Consider the following 10,834-nt stretch of genomic DNA (forward strand, 5'->3'; position numbering starts at 1 on the left):
GGTTTTATTTATAATAAACCTAGAAGTATGATTGGTATAGAGAAATGAAATAAATGTTGAATCATTGATGAAAATGGGACTTAAGGGTTGAAATGGTAATTATGGAAAATGACCTAATTACATTGTGTAACAAGCCCGCGGGGGACCTCGCCACAGCTCGGACTCGACTTTGTAGTCACGGTTCTAAGTCTGAACCAAAGAGTCCAAATGCGGCAAATCGTTTTGAGAAAAAACAGATTTTTGAAAGAAGTGCCAAACATGGACTGCTTTGCCAGATACAGAGTCGCCACCTAAATATTTTATTTTGGGAAATTTAGGAAACCCTGACTCGGTGCCAAAGGCCACGTGTCCGTCATCACCAAAGTTGCCTCGGCTCGGGAACTTGGGTACGATTGGGGAAGGTCACTTCGTGAGCACCCCCGCTCGCCCGATCAAAGATCGGCCTCTACTAACCGTGATATCTATTTTTGAAAACTTTGTGTGTTCTTATTCCGGTTATTAGCCTAGGTTACTATGTGATGCACACAGCATATAAGTATAGACTGGGTCGCCCGAATTGGAACAAAACATTTCATGCTTTTGAAAATGGTTTGATGATGCTACTCGCAAGTAGGCTAAGACGTGGATTTGCCACCCTCGGGTGGGCTTAGAAAAATGTGATTTTGCCACTATCTAGTGGGCTTAAAACTCACAGTCAATGATTTGTTCCAATTTAAACAACCCGACCTTCACCCACAGGCATTCAGGCAGTTATATCACATAAGCACATAGCCTCATGGTAAGCATGCTATTCATGGCAACACTCACACGCATGCAAGGATGCTAAAGCATAAAACTCACCGAGTACTCCAAGCCAAAATAGAAACCTCATTAGAAATCATGCATGAATCCTATGTCACGACCCCAAACCGCCCCTAGTAGTTTGGTGCCGTGATGGCCAGTAATCCGTAATTACCGAAGGCCAACTTTTCAAAACTTAACACATTCAGAGTATGAATATAGGGGCTCACAAATGCGGAAGCAATAAATTAAATACAAGTGGTCCATAAGAGCTGTGCGTAGATCAAAGCAATGCCAAACATTCCAATTAACTTTACAACTTAAATACAACAAGGTCAAATACATGTTACATCTTGATCAAAAGGCTTCTTGAGCCGACATATACAAAATACAGCTAATATAAGTCAAGAAGCATGATTTTCAAGATTTGCCGACATGCAAGGTAGGCATCGCCGACGTAAATGCAAAAGCAAGCCGACAAGTACAAAACCAAAACAAGCATCCAAAACGAACTAGGCGTCGCCGCCGTCCTGCTCATCACCTACATATATATAGAGGGGTGAGTACAAAACTCAGTGAATGATACTACTAATAAAGGTTTTGCATGAATATAGCCGAGGTCCTTCAAAACGAAACACATCAAACTTAGCAAGGCAAGGGATGAACCGTATTCATCAATCAAATATTACAAGTGTCCAAAGATGTTTACTGACAAAGGCAAAACAAGGGATGAACCGTATTCATCATACAAGTATCATAACATCGGCGAAGCAAGGGATGAACCGTATTCATCATTCAAGTATCATAACATCGGCGAAGCAAGGGATGAACCGTATTCATCAGTCAAGTATCATAACATCGGCGAAGCAAGGGATGAACCGTATTCATCAGTCAAGTATCATAAGGTTGTACGATCCGTAATCGTTTGATCAAAAGTATTGCGAAAGTTTAGAGTCCTCCAATACAAGGGACTTGTGCACTTGGTACCGCGAAAGTTTAGAGTCCTCCAGTACAAGGGACTTGTGTTACTTAGGCCCGTAGCCCGATTTAACAAGGACCGTATCCTTTTACACTTAGTACTGCGAAAGTTTAGAGTCCTCCAGCACAAGGGACTTGTGTTACTTAGGCCCGTAGCCCGATTTAACAAGGACTGTATCCTTTTCAAAGGTGGCATCAACAAGGAGTATACTTGGCACATCAAACAAGAGCTATTTATTCATGCTATCAAATACTTTTGTCAAAACAAGCAAGCAAGGTTTATCAAAACAAGTATAACATAGCTTTATCAATAATACCACTCACCTAGTTCTTCAGGTGTAGACTCAAGCAAATATCAAGGACCTACAATCACATGGCAAGTCACATTCTCAAAGCAAGCTCCAAATACATGCAAATGATCTCGGCATTCTTGCCAGATCCAAGTCAAAGACAAAGCAAAACAAGCTGGGAGTTTAATCACTGCTCCCGCTCATAAAAACACACCGGGTACTGACCAGGACTAAGCCGAGGTCCCGTTAAACAAGGTCAGGAAAAACCTGGGTTTTCCTTTGAAGAATACGAAGAACATGATTATTTGAAAGATGGATGCAAGTTCACAACTTGTTATAAAGATCTGAGTTTTCATGCCAAGAGTTCAAAATATGGACCTGAGTACCCATTCGAGAAAGTCATGCAAGAACAAACACAAAAACATGGTTTTCGTTCCAAACTCTTCGATCAAAATGAGACTTTGTTCAAGAACACATGAAAACCCATTTTCTCTTTCCAAACCAACTCCAAAACGATGCATGACATGCAAAACAGATCCGATCATGCAATGCAGCTAGATATTCAGCAAGAACAACCAAAGGAGATCAAGATTCTAACCTCAAAACTCGGATCTAACGGTTCAAGCCACAAAGATCAAGCTTGGAAGACTACTCTCACTCAAGAACTCTTCTTCCTCCTCTCTAGAGCTTCTCTCTCTAAAACAAGGATTTGAGACAAGAAATGATTTGTTTCAAGGTCTGTCGGCTGCCTTAACAAACAGCTCGGACACGTGGCATTATCGGGTTGGTTCAGCTCCAAAAAGGTGATTGATAGACAAGACAGCCTCTGACAAATCGTATGCAGCAAGCTCGGGTAAGACACATCGGCAACAAGATGACATCGGCTCAAAACAAGGATCCAGCAACGGAATAAAAAAAACATCGGCGAAGGAGGACGACACTTGACTAAGCTGTGCCACACCTTGGCCGGGGTGCGCCACATCTCGGCCTAGGCCATACCTGCCTGCGGACAAGGTTCAAGTGCGAAACATCTCGGCAAAGAATGCCCGAGGTGAAGATGGGGTTAAACAAGACCTCAAGATAGTTCTAAGTACAAAGGGTCAAAGGCGGACTAAGCTCAAGATGATCTCGGCTACACACACATACTAAGCAAGGAACAAAATCATGCAAGCAACTTAAGCAAATCGAGCCAAGATAAAACCTTTAAATTATCATAACAAGCAAGACCATGCAAGAGTGTATGCAAGTATGACAAGAGTAAGGTGAGGGTTGTTACATCCTACCCCCCTTAAGGAAGTTTGGTCCCCAAACTTAGATTACCTCGCTCAGAAAACAACTCCGGATAACGGATTCTCATATCCTCTTCCTTTTCCCACGTGGCTTCTGTGCCATAATGCTCCTTCCACTCGACCTTTACCATCGGTATCGATCTGTTCCTCAATTGTCTCACTTGTCTGTCAACAATCTTCATTGGCTTCTCCTCGTAGCCCAAATCTTCATTAACTGTGATTTCGGAATGATCAATTATATGCAGTGGATCTCGGATGTACTTCCTCAACATCGAAACATGAAACACATTGTGGACTTGGCTCAAATCTGGCGGCAAAGCAAGTCTGTAGGCGACGGAATTAATTCTCTCAAGAATTTCAAATGGCCCAATATAGCGGGGTGCTAACTTACCTTTCTTTCCAAATCTGGAAACTCCTTTCATTGGTGAGACTTTCAGGAATACATGATTCCCAACTTCGAACTCTATCTCATTCCTTCTCTGATCGGCGTAGCTCTTTTGTCGGCTCTGGGCAGTCCTAATCCTCTGTTGGATAAGTTTAATCTTTTCTGTTGTCACTTGAATCAATTCGGGACCAAGCAAAGTTCTGTCCCCGACTTCGGTCCAACATATCGGCGACCTACATTTTCTTCCATACAAGGCTTCATACGGCGCCATGCCAATGCTAGCCTGATAACTGTTATTGTAAGCGAATTCTACTAAGGGCAAATGTGTACCCCAACTTCCTTGGAAGTCCAACACACAAAGTCTAAGCATATCTTCAAGCGTCTGAATGGTTCTCTCTGTCTGCCCATCTGTCTGGGGATGAAAGGCCGTACTAAATCTCAGCTCGGCTCCAAAAGCTCTCTGAAGACTCTGCCAAAATCTAGAAATAAATTTAGGATCTCGGTCTGAAACAATTGACATCGGCACTCCATGAAGTCTGACAATCTCGTTCACATATAGCAAGGCAAGTTGATTGGCGTTGAAGGTAGTCTTAACGGGTAGAAAGTGTGCTGACTTAGTTAACCTGTCCACAACAACCCAAATTGAATCCATACCCTTAGGTGTTTTCGGTAAACCAGTCACAAAATCCATGGAGATGTGCTCCCATTTCCACTCAGGAATCGGCAAGGGTTGAAGAAGTCCTGTTGGTCTTTGATGTTCTGCTTTCACTTGCTGGCAATGCAAACACTGGGACACGAATTCGGCTATTTCCCTCTTCATATTTGGCCACCAGAAGGTCTGCTTCACATCTTGATACATTTTGGTGTTCCCTGGATGGACAGCAAACTTAGAACCATGAGCTTCCTGCAAAATCTTTTTCTTCAGCTCTGGGATGTCGGCCACACATAACCTTCCTTCAAACTTGAGTACTTGGCTTTCGATGCGATACCCTGGTCTCGGCCTTGTGTCCATCTCCTCGGCTATTTTCTTGAGGAAGTTATCTTCCCTCTGACTTGTCTTTACTTCGTCAACAATAGTCGGCTCCACTGACATCACGGTTAAACATGCCAAATTTCCATCTGACTTCCTGCTCAAAGCGTCGGCTACACTGTTAGCTTTCCCGGGGTGATATTGAATTTGCATATCATAGTCTTTCAACAACTCAAGCCACCGTCTCTGTCTCAGATTCAATTCCTTCTGAGTGAATAGATACTTTAAGCTCTTATGATCTGTAAAAACCTGACAAGTAGCTCCATACAAATAGTGACGCCAAATCTTTAAAGCAAATACTACGGCCGCCAATTCTAGGTCATGGGTAGGATAGTTTTTCTCATGAGGTTTCAACTGACGAGATGCATAAGCTATAACTTTACCTTTTTGCATTAGTACACAACCCAAACCCTTATGCGATGCATCACTATAAACATGGAATTCTTCGTTACCTGATGGTAGTACAAGTACTGGTGCTGTAATTAACCTCGTCTTCAGTTCCTGGAAGGCTGACTCCCGATCTTTAGTCCATTCATACAGTGTTCCCTTCTTAGTCAGTTGCGTCAATGGAATTGCAATCCTGGAGAAATCTTTCACAAACTTTCTGTAATAACCTGCCAGACCCAGAAAACTACGAATCTCGGACACATTAGTCGGCCTCGGCCAATTTACTACGGCTTCAACTTTGCTAGGATCTACTGCAATACCTTCTTCATTAATCACATGACCCAAAAATGAGATGGTAGAAAGCCAAAACTCACACTTGTTAAACTTAGCATACAACTTCCGCTCTCTCAAAATCCGTAGGGCAAGTCTCAAATGGTTTTCATGTTCAACATCACTCTTAGAATAGATCAATATATCATCAATGAAAACAACTACAAATTCATCTAAATATGGTTTGAAGATTCGGTTCATTAAATCCATAAATGCAGCAGGGGCATTGGTCACTCCAAAAGGCATTACTAAAAACTCGTAGTGGCCATATCTTGTTCGAAAAGCAGTCTTCTCAACATCTTCGGCTTTAACTTTAAGCTGATGGTAACCAGACCGAAGGTCAATCTTAGAAAAGACTCGTGCTCCTTGTAACTGATCAAGCAAATCATCAATTCTAGGTAACGGGTACTTGTTCTTAATGGTGACTTTATTGAGTTCTCTATAATCAATACAAAGACGGAGTGTGCCATCCTTCTTCTTAACAAATAAAACAGGTGCTCCCCATGGTGAAGTGCTCGGCCTAATAAATCCCTTATCTAATAACTCTTGCAATTGCAGTTTCAATTCTCTAAGTTCAGCTGGGGCCATCCTATAAGGCGTTTTGGAAATCGGCTGTGTTCCTGACACGATGTCAACAGTAAACTCTATTTCCCTATCGGTTAGGTGGCCAGGCAACTCGTCTGGAAAGACGTCGAAAAATTCATTCACAATTGGGATGTCGGCTAAACCAACGTTTCCATTCTGACCACTCAGTACACTACACAAATAACCTCGGCACCCTTTCTGAATTAACTTACAGGCCTTAATGGACGAAATCAAGTATGGTGGGGGCACTATCCCTTCACCCTGGAAAATAACCTCGGCTAGGTTTGGGGGTCTCAGTGTGACACTTTTCGAAACACAATTAATAGATGCATCGTTTGCAACTAACCAGTCCATTCCCAGTATAATATCAAAATGAGCTAGGTCTAGAGGCATTAGATCTACTAGCAATTCAACATTCTCAATCACAACAACACATGCTCTGTAAATGGATGCAACAATCATAGATCTCCCAGATGGAGTAGATACAGACAACACATAATCAAGGGGCTCTAGTTCTCTATAAATTTTCTCGGCAAACTTAGTAGATATAAACGAATGAGTAGAACCCGAGTCAATCAACACATAGGCATCTTGGGAGCAAATTAGTAACATACCTGACACCACTGCCTCAGCATGCTGAGTGTCTCCTGGTACCAGTGCAAACACTCTGCCCTGTCTCATCTGTCCTTTCCCAACATTTCCCTTCTGAACGGAACCCGAGGTATTCTCTCCTTTCTTGTTGTTATCAGCCTTTGTCTTGGGGCAATCCCTCACATAATGGCCCACCTCGCCACATTCATAACAGGCTCCAGACGTTCGTCGACAGATCCCGAAATGCTGTTTCCCACAATCCGAACACATCGGTTTAGTACTCCCTTCCTGCCTTAGGTTACTAGTACTGCCCATGTTTGTTCTCTTCTTGGTGCCCAGCTGTCCTCGGCGATTGTCATAGTCCTGCCTTTTTCGCTGGTTTTCTCCCGAGCTCTGGTATCGGTTCAAATTAGCTTCGGCCTGAATGGCTTTGTCCAATACTTCAGCATAAGTTGGCATATCAAGCAAGTTGACCCGGTCTTGAATCGGTCCACGAAGCCCACACTCGAACTTCCTGGCCTTCATATATTCATCGTTGGTCATGTGAGGTACAAACCTTACCAATTCAGTAAAAGCGCGGTCATATTCCGCCACTGTTCTGTTGCCTTGCGTCAGAGTATGAAATTCGGTAGCCTTGCGGTTTCGAACACTTAGGGGAAAATGTTTCTTGTAAAACAACTCTAAGAATCGAGTCCAGGTCAAATCTGGATTGCTCCCTCTAACCATCATCCACCACCTACGGGCGTCATCATCTAATGTGAACGCTGCCAACGTCACTTTCTGAGCGTCGGTGCTAGGGAAGATCTCAAACAACTTTTCCATCTCCAAAACCCATGCTTCAGCCTTCATCGGCTCTATACCCCCAGAGAACCTTGGTGGTCTCATTTTCTTGAACTCCCTGATCAAAGCTATCGTGCCATCCCCATATAAAGCTGGTTGCGGGGGAATCTGCGGCACGGGAGGAGGTGGAGGTGGAGCTACATTCCGGCCGTTGGTCTGCTCGGCCTGAGTCGTCGTAGCACTAGCGAACTGCTGTCTGGTTTGCCTCAGCTCGCGGGCCAAACCTTCAACTAATCTTTCCAATCTGTCCATTCTGCCTTCGGGCTGATCTCGGCCAAGCGGTGGTCTACCTCTCCTCATGATGCTATGAGTATGCAAGGTATGACTTTAAAACAATTAAGCAGATAACCACATAGGTAAGCAACAAATAAACACATCAAGACAACACACATTTCGTTCAAATAACAAATACCATGATGCAACCTTAACATCTTTCTAAGGGAAATCCTATGCTCTTTAGGACTCAAAGTGTGTGAACAGCGTATACCGAGGAACTTGTGCTCTGATACCACTCTGTCACGACCCCAAACCGCCCCTAGTAGTTTGGTGCCGTGATGGCCAGTAATCCGTAATTACCGAAGGCCAACTTTTCAAAACTTAACACATTCAGAGTATGAATATAGGGGCTCACAAATGCGGAAGCAATAAATTAAATACAAGTGGTCCATAAGAGCTGTGCGTAGATCAAAGCAATGCCAAACATTCCAATTAACTTTACAACTTAAATACAACAAGGTCAAATACATGTTACATCTTGATCAAAAGGCTTCTTGAGCCGACATATACAAAATACAGCTAATATAAGTCAAGAAGCATGATTTTCAAGATTTGCCGACATGCAAGGTAGGCATCGCCGACGTAAATGCAAAAGCAAGCCGACAAGTACAAATCCAAAACAAGCATCCAAAACGAACTAGGCGTCGCCGCCATCCTGCTCATCACCTACATATATATAGAGGGGTGAGTACAAAACTCAGTGAATGATACTACTAATAAAGGTTTTGCATGAATATAGCCGAGGTCCTTCAAAACGAAACACATCAAACTTAGCAAGGCAAGGGATGAACCGTATTCATCAATCAAATATTACAAGTGTCCAAAGATGTTTACTGACAAAGGCAAAACAAGGGATGAACCGTATTCATCATACAAGTATCATAACATCGGCGAAGCAAGGGATGAACCGTATTCATCATTCAAGTATCATAACATCGGCGAAGCAAGGGATGAACCGTATTCATCAGTCAAGTATCATAACATCGGCGAAGCAAGGGATGAACCGTATTCATCAGTCAAGTATCATAAGGTTGTACGATCCGTAATCGTTTGATCAAAAGTATTGCGAAAGTTTAGAGTCCTCCAATACAAGGGACTTGTGCACTTGGTACCGCGAAAGTTTAGAGTCCTCCAGTACAAGGGACTTGTGTTACTTAGGCCCGTAGCCCGATTTAACAAGGACCGTATCCTTTTACACTTAGTACTGCGAAAGTTTAGAGTCCTCCAGCACAAGGGACTTGTGTTACTTAGGCCCGTAGCCCGATTTAACAAGGACCGTATCCTTTTCAAAGGTGGCATCAACAAGGAGTATACTTGGCACATCAAACAAGAGCTATTTATTCATGCTATCAAATACTTTTGTCAAAACAAGCAAGCAAGGTTTATCAAAACAAGTATAACATAGCTTTATCAATAATACCACTCACCTAGTTCTTCAGGTGTAGACTCAAGCAAATATCAAGGACCTACAATCACATGGCAAGTCACATTCTCAAAGCAAGCTCCAAATACATGCAAATGATCTCGGCATTCTTGCCAGATCCAAGTCAAAGACAAAGCAAAACAAGCTGGGAGTTTAATCACTGCTCCCGCTCATAAAAACACACCGGGTACTGACCAGGACTAAGCCGAGGTCCCGTTAAACAAGGTCAGGAAAAACCTGGGTTTTCCTTTGAAGAATACGAAGAACATGATTATTTGAAAGATGGATGCAAGTTCACAACTTGTTATAAAGATCTGAGTTTTCATGCCAAGAGTTCAAAATATGGACCTGAGTACCCATTCGAGAAAGTCATGCAAGAACAAACACAAAAACATGGTTTTCGTTCCAAACTCTTCGATCAAAATGAGACTTTGTTCAAGAACACATGAAAACCCATTTTCTCTTTCCAAACCAACTCCAAAACGATGCATGACATGCAAAACAGATCCGATCATGCAATGCAGCTAGATATTCAGCAAGAACAACCAAAGGAGATCAAGATTCTAACCTCAAAACTCGGATCTAACGGTTCAAGCCACAAAGATCAAGCTTGGAAGACTACTCTCACTCAAGAACTCTTCTTCCTCCTCTCTAGAGCTTCTCTCTCTAAAACAAGGATTTGAGACAAGAAATGATTTGTTTCAAGGTCTGTCGGCTGCCTTAACAAACAGCTCGGACACGTGGCATTATCGGGTTGGTTCAGCTCCAAAAAGGTGATTGATAGACAAGACAGCCTCTGACAAATCGTATGCAGCAAGCTCGGGTAAGACACATCGGCAACAAGATGACATCGGCTCAAAACAAGGATCCAGCAACGGAATAAAAAAAACATCGGCTAAGGAGGACGACACTTGACTAAGCTGTGCCACACCTTGGCCGGGGTGCGCCACATCTCGGCCTAGGCCATACCTGCCTGCGGACAAGGTTCAAGTGCGAAACATCTCGGCAAAGAATGCCCGAGGTGAAGATGGGGTTAAACAAGACCTCAAGATAGTTCTAAGTACAAAGGGTCAAAGGCGGACTAAGCTCAAGATGATCTCGGCTACACACACATACTAAGCAAGGAACAAAATCATGCAAGCAACTTAAGCAAATCAAGCCAAGATAAAACCTTTAAATTATCATAACAAGCAAGACCATGCAAGAGTGTATGCAAGTATGACAAGAGTAAGGTGAGGGTTGTTACATCCTAAGTATACAGAAATGCCTAATGCAACACATGCAAAATGCAACTATAGCAGGCTCGGCTATTCTAAGATGGTATATGAAATGCTACAACTATCATGTATTCAATTTAGAATTGAAAGTACAATGCAGTTAGTATGGTGTGCCGAGCCCGGTGCATGTAATACAGATGAATGATGCAAGCATGCTGTCATACTGTATGCTAATTTAAATATGCCCTAATCTAACCATCATAAGCGGATAAATAAAAGGGAAGAAAGACGTGGGGTTGGAAGACATACATCACACTCACGCACACTTATTACAGTTATGCCCTCGCGCAGAGGGTCCGAATAAATATACAGTCCAGATATTACAGTCCCCAAATAAAAGAATATTACAGCCCGAAATATTACAAAATCCTAA

The sequence above is a fragment of the Camellia sinensis genome, chromosome 3, assembly GCF_055761805.1.
Source record: "Camellia sinensis isolate YWXY chromosome 3, ASM5576180v1, whole genome shotgun sequence".
Classification (NCBI taxonomy): Eukaryota; Viridiplantae; Streptophyta; class Magnoliopsida; order Ericales; family Theaceae; genus Camellia; species Camellia sinensis.